The 22,936-nt window shown below is 39.0% G+C and overlaps 1 protein-coding gene across 9 annotated transcripts in view; it reads right to left on the bottom strand.

Annotated features, from left to right (window-relative positions):
* Nucleotides 1-22,810, bottom strand: part of AMBRA1 (autophagy and beclin 1 regulator 1) — a 172,481-nt gene extending 149,671 nt beyond the window's left edge. For 2 of the 9 annotated variants that reach the window (XM_055310877.1, XM_055310894.1), the window contains exon 1: nt 22,627-22,804. The gene's annotated coding sequence lies outside the window, so the exon portion shown is untranslated. Of the gene's footprint in view, nt 1-22,409; nt 22,449-22,626 lie in introns of those variants that run through there. The other 7 variants (XM_055310920.1, XM_055310930.1, XR_008662549.1 and 4 more) reach the window with 6 other exon arrangements.
* Nucleotides 22,811-22,936: the final 126 nt, after the last annotated feature.

Here is a 22,936-nt window from a genome sequence, read left to right as displayed (position 1 = left end):
TGTTAAAATGAAGTCCAATCACCTCATTTATTTGAGTAATTACATCTCTCTCCACTGCACTAACCATAAAGGACTCCTAAGAGTCAGGTCAGCTATGTAAAATCAACACCTACTCCATAACATAGGATTCATCCCACAGTTAACTCTTTAAAAGAAAAGAAAAAAGTTCTTTAAATGCTAAATCTAAGATTACTTGCATAAGTAAAGCTCTCCCAACAACTGGAAAATTAGTGACAGAATGTCAAGCCTTTAATTAGAGGCCTAAAAGTAGGCCAGGACTCTTTAGAAACTCCTGTGGGTGGAAATACACACAGTTTTCTACAATTGGCAGCTTTGTTTACATTAGTAGAACTTTTAACAAGACATTTCAAACGACACGATATAGGATCTAAGTCCAAAATGTGAGGAACCCAGCGAGCCACAGACCTGCCTGTATACATACAGCTCTTGCCTAACTCCTACACAAGACTGAATTTAGAGGTGAGCAAGAAACTTAGGACAAAGCACCACAAATCTATAACAGCTGTAGACACAGGTAATATTCTGAAGGCAAACACACTTGGAAGTAGGAAAATATCAACTATTACCTGAATTGTGTACGTACCATGTATGGACTTATAAAAGATATCCTAGAATATGCCAAAGTGGTAACTGTCATTGAATCTAGATAGAGGAGCACCTGCATGGCTCGGTGGTTGAGCATCTGCCTTTGGCTCAGGTTGTGATCCTGGGGTCCTGGGATCAAGCCCATATCAGGCTTCCCTCAGGGAGCCTGCTTCTCTCTCTGCCTCTCTCTGTGTGTCTTTTATGAACAAATAAATAATCCTTAAAAATTAAAGGAAGAAAAAAATCTAGATAGAGTAATTTTTTTAAAACCATAATTTCTAGGGGATCCCCGGGTGGCGCAGCGGTTTAGCGCCTTCCTTTGGCCCAGGGCGCGATCCTGGAGACCCGGGATCGAATCCCACGTCGGGCTCCCGGTGCATGGAGCCTGCTTCTCCCTCTGCCTATGTCTCTGCCTCTCTCTCTCTCTCACTGTGTGCCTATCATAAATAAACAAAATAAAATAAAAAATTAAAAAAACACCATAATTTCTAGGTAAGAGACAGCATAGTATAGTGGTATATGGGTCCTGTATTCAGACTGGCCAAATGAATCCCAGCTCTGTCATTTTCTTGGTAAAAGGAGGTTTCTTGGTTTCTTGGAAGAGTTACCTAACCTCCCTACACTTCAGTTTCCTCATCTATAAAGTGTGACCACTAATGATATCCATATGATAGGGTTACTGTGAGGATTAAAAGATTTACCAAATGAAAAGTACTCACTATTCTAGAATTCCAGTGCTTATACTAATTTCATTCTGTAATGAAGAATTAAAATTAAAATAGCAGTAAGAAAAATTAAAAAAAAATTAGGGCATCAAGTCCTGCCAACAAGTTAAATACAAATTCTAGGCAAAATGAAATTGACCACTGCAGCAGTCTCCAAACCATTTCATATAAAAGATCTGAGTATTGATATCTTTAAAAAAATAAAATAAAACCACAAGGTAATGGTTAAAATAATAAGCCCTAACACTTTCATAGTGCTTTTCATATCGTAGGCACTGTTCTTAGCACTTTACGTAAAGTAAATTTACAATCCTTGGAGCTGCTCCATCCAGGGTTCATGAGGTCTTCAGGGAACAAGTCACACAGCCAGTGGTGCATTCAGGATTCAAACCCAGGCAGTCTGGCTCCAGAATCTGGATACTTAATTACTACAGAAAATTCCATAGTGCCTGAGATACCACTTCCTATTCAGTCTCTCTTCTATGTCACTTACTAGCCTCACATGTATTAGGCCCTAAATAAATGTTTCATTGCCTTACACTATCAATTGGATATCTGCTTGCTTTACTTTTGTAATGTTCATTTCTTCAAAGGAGAAGAAATTAATGAATGACTTTAAGAAAAAATAGTTTTTGAAAGAAAAAAGGACTCTAAACCCTTTGACCAGAAATAACTCTGAATTTGATAAAGTACCATATGAGACAATATCACAAAATTCAGCTATTTATTTACCCTACAAAACTACCAACTCCATGGAAATAAGAAAAATTACTTCTCAATAGGAAATAGATGCCACCATACACTGATTTCTGTCTGGCTGCCAGGAGAGAACATAGATCTTGAAACATTTAATCAACAGAAGATGTGATTGTGCACTACTCTGTCAAGCCCGTGAATACTCTTTTTGTCAAACATGAACTACAACATAAACACATCTCAGAAAAGAAGGGGACTCTTGCATGTCGTCTCATGCCAACCACCTCTCATCCATGTGACAGGCACAAGTGTTAGTGACCTCCCTGCACTGCCAGAGTTAGTTCCAAGAGGTTCCATCACTAACGTAGTTTACCATCCTGTGCTAGATTCTCTCTGAAGACAGTTGCCATCAATTCCTTCCTACCCTACTCCCATATTGCCCCACCTATCAAAAGATAACATGTTACATACTTCTCACTCCATGAGTATGGGCTGACCTTGTTTGTGACTTGTTTTGACCACAGAATGTGGCTGACCGGATGAGTGTCAGTTCCACGCAGAGGCTTCATATTTGAAAGACAGCTTGCTTGCTTGCTTGCTTGCTTGCTTGCTTGCTTATTTATTTATTTATTTATTTATTTATTTATTTATTTATTTATTTATTAAGATTTTATTTATTTATTCGTGAGAGTGACAGAGAGAGGCAGAGACACAGGCAGAGGGAGAAGCAGGCTCCTCACAGGGAGCCTGATGCGGGACCCGATCCCCGGACCCGGGATCACGCCCTGAGCCGAAGGCAGACACTCAACCACTGAGCCACCCAGGCGTCCCAAGACAGCATATTTAGAATAAAGTACAGAAGCAGTGAATATTCTGAGAGCAGAGAAGGGAATATTAGTTAGATCTTTCAGGCTTGAAAGTGCCAGATATAAAAGTGATTTAATGGGTAAAGATAAGACGAAGAAGAAGCTCCAGTGACTGATTTTTACCACTGAGTTGTTACATAATCTTTTACAAATCACACTGGTGCTAAATTTCATTTGTCTCCATGTACAAACTGAAAGTAATAAGATCTTTTTCGTACCTTAAAGGAATAATGTCCTTAGAGTATATTAGAAGAAATGGTTTACAAAAAATTCAAGTCAGAGTTACTACTTTTGAAAGTAAAAGCCAAGTTAAGAACCAACAATAAGGACAGTAGACAATAAATGGGAGTTCACACAAAGAAGTCCGGCACCCACAGTTCTGAGAGTGCAAAGGAAATCACAGGGGCCATGAAGCAGAATCAGAGTACCTTTAATTAATCACCTGACAAGCAGGTGTCAGGTAGAAGCAAATAATTTGAAAGAATCAAAATCAATACAACCAAGATTATACACAGACCCTTTATAAGCCAAAAGCCCAGAAACAAAATGCTAATAATTAGAACCTGCATTCCTACTGCAGATATGAACAACATTTATGTTCAGAACTACAAATAGTCAAAAATACAATTGTCTCCACCTAGAGAGGCTAAGAGGTAATAATGAAGCAAGTACCTGGTACAAAGGTAGTCAGCTGCAATTTATCAAGAGATAAGCAAACAAGATGACCTCTTTTTTGTTCTTACATCCACCATCACCCCCAATATTTTTCATATAACTCAAAATAAGGCACACCTCCACAGGGTATATTTCACAAATAGGCTAACAGCTTTACAAAACACTCTGAAGAAACAAAACTAAATAAACTCTAATTACTGTTACTACAATAAAGAGAGGAAAGAACATTGGCTTTTCTGCTACAGAGTTTGCTTACTAGGGCTTCCTAAAGTAGCTCACAACTATGTAACCTAATGTCTGAAACACAGCAGAGTTTTAACTCAAACACAAAGTATGATCAAAACTGGAGATAGAAAATTATAAGTCCCAAATTTGAGACTGACAATCTCCTATATTGCCATTTACCTCAGAAAGATAACCAAAAAAGAAATGAAGTTTTATCTGCAAACTATTCTGGGGAAGATGCGTGCTGAGAATACGAGAAGCCCTGGAAATGCAACAAAGGGCAAAGAGGAAAGCACTACCAAGAAGAAAGTGAAGCCCAATTTTGAGTCCCAAGCTATCAAAAGCATCAAGAAATCAGGAAGGCTACCCTTAAAGGCGCAAAAATGGCAAGAGATCTTCTATTAGTAAGCAAAGAAAAAAAAGGAGCTTTTGATGGAAGAAATTTCACAGAAGCAAAAACAGCCTAACCCCAGAACTGGAATTGACCCCAGCTGCCTCAGGCAAACAGGCCCAATGACTTTGGCAAAAGTTCACCAATATTAGGAGGTTGAAGTAGAGCCGGTTTCAAATCATGAAGGATGGCATCTTTCTGTTTTCTGCACAGTCTTTGGGAAAAAGAAGACTGTAACTCTCCTACCAGGAGTAACACACTGCCCCCAGTATTCCTGGAAACCCCTGGAGACACAGCAACAGTACCGTAAGATGCTTTGAGAACATTAACCCAAGAACCCTCACAAGCCCCAAAACAGATATTACTGAGATTACTGAGATGAGATTATTTAAGAAAAATAAAACCTGGAAGAAGTTAAGAAACACATCTAGGTTTGCAAGATGAGTCGGTAGCCAAAGCAGGATTTGAATTCAGGCTTTCCCTTCAGATAGTATCAGAAGAGAGCTTGACTCTCAGTCCCTGGCTCAGCAGATACTGTGTTCAGTGTTCTCCAATGTTAGAGTCAGCCCAGGTCAGGTTCTTGGCTGACTAGAATAGGGAAAGAAAAAATTTCCCTCAAGGCTTCAGGAAAAGAAGTCAAATTATTAAATGCAGAGCTCTTATGCTAAAAGGTCTGCCTCCCTCGTCCATCTTGCCAATCACATTTCTCAGCCAATTAAAATAAGCTACTGGATTTAAGAACCTAGCCACTTCAAGCTCTGACTAGAATCGGCATTCCATTTCCCCAACTTTCCAAACGAAAAACATTTAAGGGAAGGAGAAGGATACAAAAACAATGATAGCCAAGAAACATTTATTGAACACCTACTATGTACTCAGCACTATTTTAGGCACTGGGGATACTATACTGAACAAGAACATTCCTGCCCTCAAGAAACTTATGTGATTATGTAATTAAAAAGTGAGGATACTATCAGGGTACCTGGGTGGCTCAGTCAGTTGGGCAACCAGCTCTTGATCTCAGGCTCCAGGAATAAGCCCCACATCAGGCTCCATGCTCAGTGAGGAGCCTGCTTAAGGATTCTCTCTCTCCCTCTCTCTCAAATAAATTGCAAATCCTAAAAATAATAATAATAATAATTGAGGATACTTTCAAGTATTCATATGCTAGGAAGAAAATATGGAAAGTAATGTTGTTGGGGGAGCAGATTAAAGGGAGGAAATCAATGGTGGCAAATCACTTCCTATTTTTCTATGAATGAACCTGAGAAAATATGAATAAGTCAGGAGAAATTTTAAACTATTTTCACATAAATTAATACTATAGGTGTGCCTAGGTGGCTCAGGTTAAGCTTTTGCCTTTGGCTCAGGTAATAACCCCAGGGGTCTGGAATGGAGCCCCACATCAGACTCCCTGCTCAGTGGGGAGAGTCTGTTTCTCCCTCTCCCTCTGCCTCTCCCCTAGATCATGCTTTCTCTCATATAAATAAAATCTTTAAAAAAAATTTTTAAATACTATAATGAATATAATCTAACATCACTTCCTATTTTAAAGTAATTATATGTAAGACTAAATTTGAAAGCATCCTTACCTCAGAAGTAGAGTTTTTTTTTTAAAGATTTTATCTATTTATTTGAGAGAGCAAGCACACAAGTAGGGATAAGAGGCAGGAGAGAGAGAAGCAGACTCCCTGCTAAGCAGGGACCCCCCCCCCCCGTCCCCCACAACGTTGGATTTGATCCCAGGATCCTGGGATCATGACATGAGCTGAAGGCAGGCGCCCCAAAAGTAAACAGTGATCTTAAAGCCTTGTAAGTACGTAGCAGAAAAATCTCACTATTTACCCAATTATCTCCAACACGAGTGACAGAATATAACACATATTTAAAGCAATACTTTTATGTAACACTCATTGAACATTTGCCATACACCTGGAAGTGCTATCTGCTTTTCCATACAGTATCTCATTTATTTCTCACAATGACACTATGAAGATACGTACAATCATTATCCCCATTTCACAAATCACAAAACTGAGGCTTACAGAGGTTAAATTATTTGCCCATTGGAGGAAAGATTCAAAATCATATCAGCTGCCAAACTCCATGCTCTAGCTACAATACACACTGCGTCTATAGAACAGGCATTAAACCTCAGATGTGGAAAAAAATCCTTTTTGTGTCTTCACATTTGGAAGATCATAATTATAAACAGTTGATTAAGAAGAGAGAATGAATAAATTCAAGTGAATGTGAGTCAGAACACAGTGACTCATGCTAAACCCTTAGGCAAATTCCATGACATCCATGCCTCAACCTATCTCTTCATAAAAGGGACTAACCTCACCAGAGCTAACCATTACTTGCCTCCTAGAGCAGTGCGTTAATTAATATTTATAATTTTAAGTTAAACTTTTTATTTTGAGGTAATTGTGGATCTACATGCAACTTTAAGAAATAATAGGGAGAGAAGATCATCAGATGAGAGACAAGGAAAACTGTAGTGTTATTATTATTGCTCTGATTCTAGAGCAAAGCACCAGAAATCAAGGTAACTAAGTTATGTGTACCACGTGATATGGGGTGTGGGCATGACTATAAAAGGGCATCAGGAGAGATCCTTGTAGTGAAGGAAATGTTCTACTATCTTGACTGCATCAATGGCAATATCCTTGTTGTGGCAGTGTATTATGGTTTTGTAAGATGTTACCATTGGAGGAAGCCAGAATAAAGGATACACACATGCTATCTCACTTTACTTCTCTCCCTCTATTATTTCTTACAACTGCCTATAAATCTATAATTATGTCAAAATAAAAAGTTTAACTTAAAAAAAAAAAGGTAATAACACATGCTGGTTGCAACAAGTAAAACAATAGTCTGGTCAATTTCCCCTACCCACCCTCCTAAGGTAACCATGCAAACTCACTGCTCATATAAACATATAGGTATCTAGCAGGGTTTGTTTTTTTTCCTGTATAAAAATGGGATTATATATACTACATATTACTCTGCAACCTACCTATTTCACCTATTATCATGTATCATAGAGAGCTTTAAAAAAAAATATGTGCCAAGAAGAATGGCAGGTATAGAATATTCTTTAAAAAAAAAAAAAAGATTTATTCTTGTGTCTCTGCCTCTCTCTCTCTCTCACTGTCTTTCATTAATAAATAAATAAAATAGGGATCCCTGGGTGGCGCAGCGGTTTGGCACTTGCCTTTGGCCCAGGGCGCGATCCTGGAGACCCAGGATCGAATCCCACGTCGGGCTCCCGGTGCATGGAACCTGCTTCTCCCTCTGCCTATGTCTCTGCCTCTCTCTATCTCTCTGTGACTATCATATCAATTTATCATAAATAAATAAAAATTTAAAAAATTTTTTTTAAAAATTAAATAAAATATTTTTTTTAAAAAAATAAAGGGGATCCTTGGGTGGCTCAGTGGTTTGGCGCCTGCCTTCGGCCCAGGGCGTGATCCTGGAGTCTTGGGATCGAGTCCCACGTCGGGCTCCCTGTGTGGAGCCTGCTTCTCCCTCTACCCGTGTCTCTGCCTCTCTGCCTCTCTCTCTCTCTGTGTCTTTCATTAATAAATAAATAAAATATTAAAAAATATTTATTTATTCATGAGATACACAGAGAGGCAGAGACACAGGCAGAGGGAGTAGGCTCCCTGCAGGGAGCCTGATGCAAGACTCGATTCCAGGACCACGGGATTGTGACCTGAGCCAAAAGCAGACGCTCAACCACTGAGCCACCCAGGCGTCCTTAGAATATTTTCTGACTGGGACAAATCTGACAAATGTTTACCATGCTAATGTACAGTAGCTGAGTCAGCCACATTTAGTGAGAGTGAACAAGAGAGTTACAATATAGAAGTAGCATTCTAAAGAGATCACACAAATGCAAGGTCTTCAGCAGCTATTCTAGGATCCCAACCCCCTCTCTGCCTCCTCCATGGAACTCTTCATAGGCCCAGAAAAGAAGAAATGCTAAAAGATTTCTTTTCAGAGGAAAATTGCTACAGGGGATAATTCTCCCACATACTCAAGACACAGCAAACAAACTTCCTGAAAACATATTCCTGCTTCAAGCAGAAGTGTAAAATGTATTGTTGACAATTTTAAAACATCCATTTTTGTAATAACTACTACACTATTATGTAGTAATGTTTTATATATTCTCTCTTTAAGCTCCCTTCTATTCCTCTTCCATTTTACAAAAATCTGACTCAATATAAAATTGCTTACCCATAATCAAATAGTGAGTACATGATAAAGTTGGTGTTCAAAGCTATAAAACTACTGTTTTTTCCCACTTTATCAGGTTTTTCTTTATCACATGCCAACAGATGAGAGTCAATAAATTCAACACGTGTATTTAGACGGAAGCCATTTTCCACATATGTCGCTGACTCTGATCCAATTTTTTTTCCATTTAGCATATTTTGGGGAAGCTATATTATATTCCCAGCCCTACAGTAGGTGACAGGGACAGAGAGGTAAAATAAAACAAAAACCAGGATAGGCCTCCAACCTCAATGAGCTTTCAGTCTAGTAAGGAGTCTACAACCATAGTATACTGTGACTATACAGCTACCATACTGAAATGTGGCAAGTACTCCTCACAAGCAAGTACAAAGTGCTATGGGTTTGAAGAATCCAGCTATCTACCCAAAAGTGAATGATAATTTCACACGAGTTTCCTTTACGATTGTTACTAGTTTCAATTCTGCTCTGCTATACAACTTCCGTACAAAACACTGCCCTAAGCACACTCAATAAGTATGAACAAAAGCTTGCCAGCTCACATCAGCATGAAGTTCCTTCTCCAAAAATAATGCTGTAATTTTTTAAAATTTTGGCAATGAGAGGCACCTGGGTGGCTCAGACAGCTAAGAGACTCAATCTCAGTTCAGGTCTTCATCTCAGGGTCATGAGTTCAAGCCCTGCATTGGGCTCTAAGCTGGGGACAAGCCTACTTTTAAAAAGAAAAATAATTAATTTGGCAATGAAAATAAAGTATCTCTAAAGTTTTTGGTCGAGTCATGGATGTACAGAGTTAAAAGTGACTCAGATGTCATTTTGAACATAACATATTAGAAAGTTAAATTCACCTGTCTATTGTTACAAGACTTACTAAGAGTAGCTCTGAGACAAAAGCCCAGGTTTCTCAATTCATTATATGAGCTTCCTTTCTACAATTGCTTTTAAGTCCAATGAAAATGAATTTAATGAGGTAAAGGTTTTTTTTTCCTCTCTCTCTTTTTAAAGATTTTATTTGAGAGAGAAAGCACAAGTGGGGAAGGAGTGGGAGAGGGAGAAGCAGACTCCTCACTGAGCAGGGAGCCCAACAACCCAAGACTCTATCCAGGACCCCCGGGGACACAACCTGAACCCAAGGCAGACACTTAACCAACTGAGCCACTCAGGATCCCCTGGGTTTTCTTTACTCATCTACAGATATATTCATAACTACATCAACATGCACAGTTTAAAGACTATCAAAAACAAACATGCTAAACACATGATGAGATACATATAGAGGTAAAGGACTGCCTATCCTTGATATGGAAGAAGTTCTTCAGGCATTTGGGTGGGGGATGTCAATACACTCTAAAAAAAAATTAAAAACTATCAACAATATCATCATCATCTTACCAACAGCTAGTATTTTAGGCATCTTGCCTGTTATTTCTGATCCACTCATGAAAGATAGGTGCTATCACCCCACTGTATATTTATGTGTGCCAGGTTTATAGAAGTATCCCCAAACTCCATGGCCCGAGCCAGATTTCCAACTCTAGAGTGCATGCTCCTATCCCACTATGTGACACTCCCCAAGGGCAGAATAACTGTACTGCACATGTGGCTGGGACATCAAGTTACTTCAAATTTTGACATAATTTCCTGACTGGCAGGTACGTAATTTAGTTGTCTTTTCAATCTTCAGGTTATTTTCACTAATTTTCTTTCATGATTCCTCAGTGGTCTTCCAGGTTTTCTTTCTTTTAAGAAGGAGATACCTGGGGGATCCCTGGGTGGCTCAGCGGTTTAGTGCCTGTCTTCCGCCCAGGGCGTGATCCTGGAGACCCAGGATCAAGTCCCACATCGGGCTCCCTGCATGGAGCCTGCTTCTCCCTCTGCCTGTGTCCCTGCCTCTCTCTCTGTGTCTCTCATGAATAAATAAATAAAATCTTTAAAAAAAAAAAAAAGCAGATACCCTTTTTCTAAATACAATCTTATATGAAAACACTAAAATACAAGAGAGATCAAAGCTGAGCTGCTCTGATTTAAGCACAGCGGGACAACCAAAGCTCTTCCTGACTCACAGCCAGCCACCCCTTCGGCACATCCAAAGAACACAGCCTGAAGAACACTAACTTGGGGCTGGCTCACTCAGTAGAGCATGGGACTCTTGGTCTTGGGCCTGTGAGTTCAAGGCCCACATTGGGCATGGAGACTAACATATATATAATATATATATAATACATATAAAGATTTGTTTATTTTAGAGAGAGAAAGAGGTGGTATACATGCACAATCAGGGGGTGGGGCAGAGGGAGAGAATCTTCAAGCAGACTCCCAGCTGAGCTTGGAGCCTGACAAGGGGCTTGATCCCACAACCCATGAGATCATGACCTGAGCCGAACCAAGAGTCAAACACTCAACTGATAGAGCCATCCAGTTGCCGCGAGTCTACTTAAAAAAAAAAAAAAAAAAAAAAAAAAAAAAATTGGGATGCCTGGGTGGGTTAGTGGTTGAGCATCTGCCTTCAGCTCAGGGCATGATCCCAGGATTGGGGATCAAGTCTCACATCGGGCTCCTTGCAGGAAGCCTGCTTCTCCCTCTGCCTGCTTCTCCCTCTGCCTCTCTCTCTCATGAATAAACAAAATCTTTTTTAAAAAATTAATTAAATTTTAAAAACAAATGATAGTATACAAAAAGAAAAACACTAATTTAAAACAGAAGACTCTAACTTCTCCATCTCAGCTTTGCTATTCACCATGTGTATAACCTTTGGCAAGAAAAAGTTTCACCTTTTCCTGTCCTTTACAATAGAGGTACCACCACCCACTTTATAGGTTATGAATACTATATGGAGAAGAAAATACAAAATTCCCAGTACATGGTAAGTATTCAAAAGTTGGTTCCCCTCTCTTTTATCCTGCAGAGGTAACAGTTGTTGCCAATTTAAGAAAACTCAATAAATATATTTGACGATATTTTTGGTAGCAGAGAAGTGAACAAGTAAGTGCTCCCACAGCTCAACTAAAATAAAAATAAATGGGGATCCCTGGGTGGCGCAGCGGTTTGGCGCCTGCCTTTGGCCCAGGGCGCGATCCTGGAGACCCGGGATCGAATCCCACGTCGGGCTCCCGGTGCATGGAGCCTGCTTCTCCCTCTGCCTGTGTCTCTGCCTCTCTCTCCCTCTCTCTCTGTGTGACTATCATAAATAAAAAAAAAAAAAAAAAAAATTAAAAAAAAAAATAAAAAATAAAAATAAATGCATTAAAACTACCTACCAAGGTAATACTCCCTCCCAGGTAAGCTTCCCAGTCAATGACCCATGGATCTCAAAATGTGATTTTGATAATAGCAAGAGATCCTTTATGAGATACTTTAATATTGACTCTAAGTGTCAGGTGAATGTGTTAACATTCTCAGTACCTTAACTTTGGCATTTCCTGAGCTGAGCACTTAAACTGGCAACTTAATACTACATTTAATGAGCGTTTTTATGTTAATGTTCTACAATAGAATTTAATCTTCATTTGCCCATCTTCTAGGCTTCTTTTTCTTCAAGCACTACAAAACAAAAATACATTTATGTCCTGTGCACCTTTACCTGCAATTTTAACCTGGCCCTTCCTAAATAGTCATTAAGAATCTATTACTGTAGTCTGTTACTGATAATGTGTTCCCATTTCTACATATCTAAAGACCAAACCAATTTTTACAGGAAAAAATTCTCAGTCCTAATCTAAACCCAGCCAACAACTCTCAAATCATACACTCTATGGAAGCAGCAGATGTTGGCTTCGAGCCCTATGGTTTAGGAAGAATCACAATAATACATCACACAGCCATGAAAAGACATTTATATATATATAATACACACACACACACACACACACACACACACAATCCCTGAGCATTCAACTCAGGAGCCAAAAAGATTCAAAATGCTAATGTTCCATTTTATCAGGAGACCTTGAGCAATTTACCTACTCTCTACTGATTATTTCTTCATAAAGAAAATGAAAACATACTCATTACAATGCCAGAGATACTGTTTTGATTAATCATAAAACCTATGTCCTGGGGTTAACCAGGGACCTCAGCAAGTCGTCTTTCTCATCTCCCTCATTCCTTAACAAGTCCACACCTAAATCATCCTAGAAAGATAGTTACTAAGTCTTTGAAGAAGATATTTCACAATGTTCTTTGGTAATATTCCAGTATCTTGTCAGGAAGTACTTTCTAATTTGTAATCTATATCCCGTCTGCTGCAATTAAAACACATTCCCTCTTGTCGTCTATGGAAAAAGAACATCTGCTTAATACCACCTGAACAATATCCCTTCAAGAGATTAAAAAATATAGGAAGTCCATTTTAAAAAGCTTCATGAAATCGCAACATTGTTTAGATGGGTCATCTTAGGCAAAGAACATGTCTTAAATTTTCAGTTCCATCACTGACTTGCTCTTAAGATAGGAAGTTTAAAACCATGCAGATGCTGTACCTCAATTACCCCATCAGTAAAATGCAGATAACAAAACCAGTATGTTAGGAGAATTCAGTTCCTCAAGAAGTTAAACATAAAGGAAAGAGATTCTCAATCCCAACTTAAGCCCAGCCAATAGCTCTCAAATCACACACTTTGTGGAAGCTGCAGATGTTGGCTTGATCCCTATAGTCTGGGAAGAATCACAATAATACATTACGAGACAGCTCTGCAATTACACTCCTATGTAGATACCCAAAACAACTGGAAACAAGTACTCACACATATATGTTTACGGTAGCTCTAATCATGATACCCAAAAGGTGGAAACAGTCCAAATGTTCACCAGTGGATAAATGGACAGATTATTGTGTACACACACACACACACACACACACACGAAAGGTTACATAATGTTATGATCTCATTTATATAAGATAGCCAGAATAAATCAATCCATAGATACAGAATGCAGATTGCTGGTTTCCAGGGCTGGTGGAAGGAGGAAAATGAAAAGAAACTGCATAACTGGAAAAAGTATAATTAAAACATTCTAGAACTAGATAGAGGTGGTGGTTGCACAATACTATGAATGTACTAAACACCACTGAATTGTTCACTTTAAAATGGTTAATTTTGAAAAAAATAAATAAAATAAAATTGTTAATTTTGAATAAATAAAATGGTTAATTTTGGTGGGATGCCTTGGTGGTTCAGTTGATTAATAAGCATCTGCCTTTGATTGAGGTCATCATCCCAGGGCCTGGGATCAAGCTCTGCATGCTCAGGCTCCCTGCTCACTGGGGAGCCGGCTTCTCCCTCTTCCTTGGCATCCCTTCACTAGTGCTCTTTCCTGTGCACATGCTCTATCAAATAAATATAATATTCTTTTAAATAAAATAAAATGGTTAATTTGGGGAGTGCCTGGGTGGCTCAGTCTGTTAATCGTCCAAATCTTGGTTTCACCTCAGGTCAACATCTCAGGGTGGTGAAATTAAGCCCGCATCCTCCTGCTCGACCAGGGAGTCTGCTTGAGATTCTCTGCCTCTCCCCCTTCCTCGGCCTCTCCTCCCCGACTCACACTTATGAGTACACTCTCTCTAAAATAAAATAAATAAATAAAATATTTTAAAAATAATAAAATGTAACAGAATAAAATGCTTAAATTTGTGCGATGTGAATTTTACCTCAATAAACTAAAAAAGAATGCTAGAAGACTAACGGGGACAATATCCATAAAATGCTTAGCCCTTCCCTTTAAGTCATTATATAAAATTCCAGGTAGAGGGACATCTGGATGGCTCAGCAGTTGAGCTCTGCCTTCAGCTCAGGACTTGATCCCGGAGCTCAAGGATCAAGTCTCACATCGGGCTCTCTGCATGGAGGCTGCTTCTCCTCCATCTGCCTATGTCTCTGCCTCTCTCTGTGTCTTTCATGAATAAATTAATAAAATCTTAAAAAAAAAATTCCAGTAGACTGGTAGCAAAAATGTCTCAGTATAACCTATTAGACTCTAAGCAAAGACTATGTAAATAAGAAACAAAACAGAAACCAAAATAAAATCTAGAGCCCCAGTTATATAGTATTCTATATGACAGTAAGAACCAATAAATGAGTGAATAGAGATAAATAGCCAAGCACATCAGCTATAAGACTATAGCAACAATGACCATAGGAAAGCAACAAGAGAAAATAAATGTAAGGAATGAACTTTTTAAAAGCCAGTAACACCAAAATACAAAGATGCTTTAGGTAGGGGGGTAAAAAAAAAGAGAAGCTAATGATAGCAAAGATAAAAAGGACATACACTCTTAAATTCCAAGGCCACATATAAAGACCATGAGAATCTCTACTCCTGCCATTTTGCAGTTATCCTCATTCCTTAACCTTTCTCCTTTAATCCAACTTCCTGGCAAGACACCAAGGCTAGGCAGCCAAGAAGAAAATAAAAAGGTATTGTTCCTACTGTCACAGACCTTATTATATTACCTCTTCTTAAAGTATTACTTCTTATGGGTAGATAGGCATGTTAATTACCAAAATATAGAAATCATGTCTACTTCCTCCCTTCCCACTTTTTAAATCCACTTCAGTGTGGCTTCTGGCCCTACAATCCTCCAACACTGTTGTTATGATCATCAATGATCTTTGTGTTGCTAAATCCAAAAAATACAAGCAAATGACTTTCTTCTCAAAACATGTTCCCCCCGCCCAAAAACAAAAAACATGTTCCCTTCTCAGTTTCCTAGATTTCCTATTAAATTCCTTGGAGCTTGGTCAAGAACACTCTCCTCCTCTAGTCTATACATGTATTCCCTCTGAATAATCTTGGCCATTTTCCTTGACTGTAAATACCACCTATCTACCAAGAGCATCCAGATTTACTGCCAGCACCCCCTCCAGCAGCACTGAAAGGCTCCTTGCTTGATGTCTCCACTTGCATGTTTTCAGAGAGCTCACATTCAGCATGACTAGAGTTAAGATCTTCATTCTATTCCCCAACTCTACTCAAAATCTGCTCCTTCTCAAATATTTCCATCTCAGAAATGGTTAACTTCATCTACTCAGGTGCACATGCCAGAAATTCAGGAATCATACTAGACTCTTCCCTCCTCCCACATATCCAGTCCATTATTAAATCTTGCCTGTCCTAACTCTAAAATATCTATTGAATTTTAACAAAAACAAAAATAAAAATAAAACGTCTACTGACTCTAATTCTTTCCATCTCCATGGCTTAGCGCCTAATCCAAGCCATGATCATCTTTTGCCTGGACCACAATAAGACATCTTAACTATCATACTTCTCCCACTTCCAAATTTTCCATAATTTCCAAAATTTTTTCCACAAATTTCTAAAATTTCCCACAACATAACCAGAGTGATTAACCTCTCTGAGCCACAATCTCCACATCTATGAAATGCGGAGCATAAAAGTACCTACACCGTAAAACTGTTGCAAGAATAAAAAGAAACGGGACAACTGGGTGGCTCAGCAGTGGAGCCCCTGCCTTCGGCCCAGGGCGTGATCCTAGAGTCCTGGGATCAAGTCCCACATCGGGCTCCCTGCATGGAGCCTGCTTCTCCCTTTGCCTGTGTCTCTGCCTCTCTCTCTGTGTGTCTCTCACGAATAAATAAATAAAATCTTAAAAAAAAAAAGAAAAAGAATAAAAAGAATCAATGACACAAAGCTCTTGGTACAGTACCTGGAACAAAGCACTTCAATAAACACTGGTTCTGATCAGCTCTTATTATGGTATTCACAACACTTAGCACAGTGGTGGACATTCAATAAACATTTACTGAATGAATGAATGAATGAAAACCAAGACTCCATTTCAACATTAAACATTTTTAAAATGACAGAGTAGAAATATTGCAGAGACGAAAACAAAGATAGTTAATGCAAAGACTGAAGCCACCCACAATTTATAATGGCACAAGGGATGAGAGTAATAAAAAATGGACTCTACTAGATTCCCAGTTTTTACCACTATACAAAAAGTATGTTCACTCTTCCAGAAGTTTACTCAAGGTGATTTGGTAGCTTTGACTTTTCCCTAAATATCATTCTTTTCCATGCCTTAAGTCAACTTCTTCCAAATCCTTCAAGCACTAATCACAGTTCAAATAGATGATAAAATTCAGACGCTAAAAATTTTCTACCTGTTTTGCAAAGAAATGTTCTGTTCCTAAAATAGCTCTGGCCTGTTTTACCAACATATTACAGAATCCTCAAAATTTTGCCATTTCTCTTCTATTTGGAATTCTTTCAGACACTGTTGCTTTCTAGGTTTCTCTTTCCCAGTAAAGATGCATCCTATTACTTTAATTTGAAGCACATTGAGGGAAAGGAAGAACAAATATGCTGCTTTAAATTCCTATTCCCTATTCAACGTTTCTCAAAAGACACTAAACTTCAATCTAAGCATCAAAAAAAAAAAAAATCTAAGCATCACTATTATTTGTTTTTTTGGGGGGAATATACAATCTTTATCGTGCTATAGTAATAATATTGAAAATTATAACTGGCATATATAGCACTATCTGTTCTAAATGCTTTACATATATTAACTTATTCAATTCTCACAATTGAATGCTATTCTATGCATGAAGAAAGGCACAGAGAGGTTAAGTAACTTGTTCAAGGTGCAGAGCTAGTAAATAGTGGCCCCGAGATTTGGACTCAGACTGCCTGGCTCCAAGAATCAGTGCCATTAGACTGTTATTCTAGAGTCTGGGAAGACATGTTTTTCTACCCTGTTTTCACTGGTCAGCTAGACCGAAATACTCCAATTCTCTTCCCAAATTAAACATGCATATTAATCCTCTGCAACTCAGCAAAATTTCAAATGTGTCATTACATCATAAACATTTACACCTAAAGCAAAGTAATTTTGATTCATGGAAGAATGAATATATGTTCTAACCTGGGGAGCAGAAATAAATAAATGATGAAATCATGAAATGTGAAATTTGCCTCAGTTAATTCTACAGAGAGAAATACGATTTCAATAACCAACAGCAAAAAAATACTACAAAATACTTGTAATATCTTGGAAGAAAGGCACCAAACAAGATCATATTATTACACTGTATATAGTGTATACAATATACATATAGTACATTGTATGTATTACTGTATAAACACACTCACCAATAGCTTATATATTCCCTCTCTCAATTTCACGACAATCCTTATACATAAGTCTTTCCCCTTATACAAGTCTAAGTACTTCAGCTCAGTCCCTGCTACAAATAAACCTGAAGGCATGTATCCAGTGTTCAAATTCATTGAACTAAACCTCCAAAGAACAGCTATTTTGGGAAAAATTAATAAATGAGAACTAATTAAATTCAGGTCACATTAGAAGTAAAAACTTAAACTCACTAGCCAAGCATGTTGAATTTTTCAAGTCATAGTCATCCTTTATTATGCCAAATCCAGTATCACCACACAAGAAGTAACAAATATTACATGTAGTAATTTTAAATGAAGACTTCCTTTGTGATAGTAGCAAGAGAACCTTAATATGTTGTGACTGTAACTTTTTAAGGGGATTAAGGATGCCATAACTGATGACTCTACCCCCCCCCCAGAACACCCAGTGCCCTCCTCTCCTCACTCCTTCACCTCTCTGTTATCCAGTTTGTTTCTTTCAATATTTATCAGATACGTGTTCAACTCTGCTCCCCACTGGAATAAACTCGGGAAGAACAAGAACACGCATGTCTACCTTTGTATCCCAGCATCTAATGAGCATTCAATAAATATTTGCTAGATGAACAAGTCTGAAAAGGTAAGAGTTGAAAAAGAGTCACAATCAAAAAATAGTTCCAAAAGGTCTGCAAGGAATGTATTGTACCTTAAGAAACCACACAGTACAAAAACAGTATTCAATGATGAAAGAAAAAAGTTTAGGTGGAGAAGTGGAGATTATCAACTCTAAGAAGAGACAGAGAACAAGATAGAAAAGATACTAACCTACAGATCTGCAGGCAAGACTAACTGGAAGAGAGGGGATAAATATTTTCAGTCTCACCTCATAAACATGCAGCACCTAAAACTTGTCTTTTCACTAGCACTTCCAGGCACTCACTCCTTTCCACCTACATGTTAGTAAGCTCCTCCAATGCTGGTCTAATGTTTGTCACCTCTATTCTCCATGACTGTCAGGCATAATGCTGCCCTAAAAGAAGCAAGGTGTCCAAGAACCTAGATGACATTTACTCACTGTTGCTGTAAGATAGCATAGCAGTTAACATCTGAAGAGCACCTTATCTTCTTAAAGCAGCTTCACATGCTTTTTCTCAACAGAAGTATTAGAAGTATTCTCTTTCCCATTCTTTAAATACAGATTCATAAAAGTATTCAAAGCATCGAATTTAAATCCCACCTCTGCTACATATTTGCTGTGTGATCTTGGCCAAATTATTTACTCTTTCTGAGTTCAAGATCTACTGGGAAAATAATATCTGCCTTAAAGGACTGTTACGAGTATTGAATGAGAGAATACATGTAAAGAACATGACACGGTAAATGCCCAATAAAGGGCAGCAGCCTTCCCTATGGCCTCCTTAAATAATTTGTACAGGATTTCCCAGCTAGGAAGCTCATAAGCCTAGGACTTAAACGCAGGTCTCCTGATTCCTTAATCTGTTTTCTTCTTACCACATCACTTTGGCAGACTGCCACATACTACTAGGCACATAAACACATTCTGACAATAACTGATCACAAAATTTTTATCTATCAGACTAATTTTAGCTTTGAAAAAAGGGAAAAAAACAGATCTAATTAATTTCGGAGGGAGAAAGGGCTTGAAAATAAAATATAAATTACCCCCAAACCAGAGGACAGGTTGTACCATAGTACTTCTGTACAAACAGAAATTATGACAAGAAACAGAAAGTTCTCTCTGGGTTTATTACAAACAATTGGAGAAAGAAACAAGAATGACTATGACCAAAGGTTTTTTTTTTGGTTTTTTTTTGTTTTTTTTTTTTTTTGTTTTTTTGTTTTGTTTTTTTGGTAAACCAAATCACTGGGTAAAAAGATCTGCATCCTATTCCAAAATAATTCTATCAAAGCTGAGACACATCCTTAAAAAAGAGACCTGGGTGCCTGGGTGGCTAAGTTGGTTTGAGGTTCCGACTCTGGGTTTTGGCTCAGGTCATGATCTCAGGGTTGTGAGTTCAAGCCTGTGGTAGGGCTCCATGCTCAGGAGGGAGTCTGCTTGAGATTCTCTCCCTTTCTCTCTCTCTAAAATAAATACATAAATCTTTAAAAATAAATTAAAAAAAAATAAAAGATCACAGTGTGTTAACAACAAAACTTTTTATCCAATTCCTTTCAGAGCAGGATAAATGGAAACAGTGAGGTAAGTTGTCAACATAAACTGTCAACATTCATGAAAATCCTTTAAGATCACAAATGTCTGGATTCAGTGTTAATAAGGAGCTTTGAATGATGATCAAAAAAATAGGTTTTGGGAACACCTGGGTGGCTTAGGGCTTGAGTGTCTGCCTTTGGCTCAGGGCGTGATCCTGGGGTCCAGGATCAAGGGTCCCGCATTGGGCTCCTTGCAGGAGGCCTGCGTCTCCCTCTGCCTCTCTTCCTCTCTGTGTCTCTCATGAATAAATAAAATCTTTAAAAAATAATAATATAAAAGTTTTTGGGCACCTGGCTAGCTTAGCTGGTAGGGCATGGCATGCAAATTGTTGATCTCAGGATCATGAATTCAAGCCCCACACTGGATGTGGAGCTTACTTTAAAAAAAAAAGAATAAAAGTTTCCTAAGTTTCCTATCGTGTTGAAAATATTTTGAAAATTATACTGTATAGAACTACATTATTATGGCTAACAAAAATAACTAGTTGTTTTTAAATGACATACACAACTAATCTTTTCCAAGTGATAAACATAACTCCTTCCAGAAGTTCTACAATACATTCAAAGAAGTTTACATCTTTAATAATCCCCAAGAACTTGCTCACTAAAAAAGAAGACAGAACAATTAAGTCATATTCTGAACCCATAAATTTCTGAAAGCAAATGCCAGAAGAGAGCCTGACATGATACAGAACAGCATAAGATTTAACTAAGACAAGTAAACAGTGGAGTCAATTTCTATCATAAAGCAAGATAGAAGCTGTTAAGAAGCTTTATCCCTATAACCCCACTACCAGCAGCACAGCCAAATTTCTTGTCCTCTTCAATCCAACTTAAATCTCTGCTAATTATTGCTCACAAAAACATAACAAAATGTTCCTAACATTTTTTGTGACACTCATAGCAAACTCATCTATTATTCAGCATTCACTAAAAGTCACTGAGATACTACACTAACTATAAATTCTATGCAGAATCAATCCTCTGGAGGCAATGTCACTTCCTTGTCTAAATTCTTTCCTCTGTTATAAATTCTCTTCTGCCATAAAAACTTTTCCAGAAAGCATACATTATTAGTCTAATTTCCCAATGTAGATTCTCCAGTCTGATGACTCTTCATTAATCCCTTTCTGGAAGTACTGAGGTCCTGATAACTAGGAAATCACTCATGACCAAGGGCCTACATTTAAATATTTTTTTTAATTTTTTTTTTTTTATTTATTTATGATAGTCACAGAGAGAGAAAGAGAGAGGCAGAGACACAGGCAGAGGGAGAAGCAGGCTCCATGCACCGGGAGCCCGATGTGGGATTTGATCCCGGGTCTCCAGGATCGCGCCCTGGGCCAAAGGCAGGCACCAAACCGCTGCGCCACCCAGGGATCCCCCTAAATATTTTTGAAATTAAAAAAAAAATTAGAGGAACAATGTTTCCAAAACTCATGAGAATTCCAAAATTGTTTAAAAAGAACATAAGCTTGTATACTTTCATCTCACAACTAGAAATTTAGTCTGTTCTCTTTTAAAACCACTGTCCCACTGATTCTACATCCTATGGAAATACTTATTCAACCCAGAATGACCTCTACCCTGAATTTTTTTTTTTTCAACAAAGAAGCTACACAAATTAGGATCGTGACATTGAATCCAACGAAAATAAAATGAGTAAGAACACTTAGTCCCCAAAGTTTCCAAGTTGGGAGAGAAATGGAAAACACAATGGAGTTGCCAGAATTTTAACTTTGTATTTAAATATCTCAATATTTGAATGGTTCTTTCACACAACCTGTTTAACTTTAATATATGCATAACTAAACCACTAATCGAATATCATAAAGCTGTTCCGAAGGCTACTCCTTGGGTTTCCTTTGGATTCTTCCTAGAAAGCAAACTCTCAGGACAAATATCTGATTTCAAAATCTTAACCATTTTCCGTTGGATATTAATCACTTAACACCACAGTTGGAGGGTTCCACTGAGAACAAGCTAAGGGGAAGGGGAAAAAAAATAAGTATCAACCAGAAAGTAAACTGGACAGCAAACGAAATTTTCTACCAAGAAACAGAATTGTCATTGTTATTCTCACAAAAATGATACAGACTCTGGCAAGCAAAACCAGCATGGTCTCTTCACTTCTGAAGTAACAGTGACAGAATCTGAATTCCTAGGTAGGAGAGATCGCAAACGACAAGTCACTGTGTGCATAAAGTGACAAGTAAATAGAAAAAAAAAAAGCGAACTTATAAATCACACACACACAAACGACTTAAGGTGCATTTAAGATCTATTGGAGACATGGGGAAAAGTCAAGTACCAGAACTCAGTCTCAGTTTCCCTACCCCCAAAGGGCAAGAACATGACACTTCGCTCAGAGTAGCCAGGGGGCCATGTTCCACTTGCCTCCACCTACTCAAAGGTCCCTTCAAAAGCCAGACTCAAGAGAGGGGTCTCCAGCGCAATTGAATCGTGACACCCGGAGCTTTGGGGGTGGGGAGGCGGGAGGAGAAACGGAGGGTCAAGCGCGCAAAGCTCTATCCGTTCTTGGAGAGCGACCCCCCCCCCACTCTAGAGGTGTCAACACCCGCCCTAGACCCAATATCCCCTCCCTACCGAACCGCGCAGAGTAGCCCCGGCATCTCCCTCCTTCCGGCCTCTCCCTCAGTTGCCCGCCGCCTCTCCGACCGCGCCCCCGAACGCAGCCGGGTAGCTCCTCCTCCGGCCGTGTCTCCGCGGCCGACCCGCCCGCCCACCCGCCGGCGCCAAGGTCTTCTCAACCCGCCGGCGGAAGGATGCCGGGCTGGGCCTCCCAGGCTCCTCCCGGGCCTACCTGCAAGACGGGCGAGGGCTCCGTCTGCAGCGCAGCGCGAGGACTCAGCCACCGACGGGAGGAAGAGGCAGGAAGGAAGCAAGGGGTCCGCTCTACCGACCAGCGGGAGAAAGCAGCCTGAGCGCGGGGCCTCGCGAACAAGTCAGCCTTCGACCCGGCGCCGCCGCCGCTCAGAAGACATCAAGCAAGAAGACGGCGCAAGAGATCACCGAATACACGAACGCCCCAGACACCATAGGAAGAGCGCCCAAGCAATCGTTCAAGGAAGTGCAATCGAGCGCCGAAAAACAGCTCAGCTCCAACCTTAGGG

The sequence above is a fragment of the Nyctereutes procyonoides genome, unplaced genomic scaffold (assembly GCF_905146905.1).
Source record: "Nyctereutes procyonoides isolate TBG_1078 unplaced genomic scaffold, NYPRO_anot_genome, whole genome shotgun sequence".
NCBI classification, from domain to species: Eukaryota; Metazoa; Chordata; class Mammalia; order Carnivora; family Canidae; genus Nyctereutes; species Nyctereutes procyonoides.
This window is presented reverse-complemented; position numbering and strand designations above follow the sequence as displayed.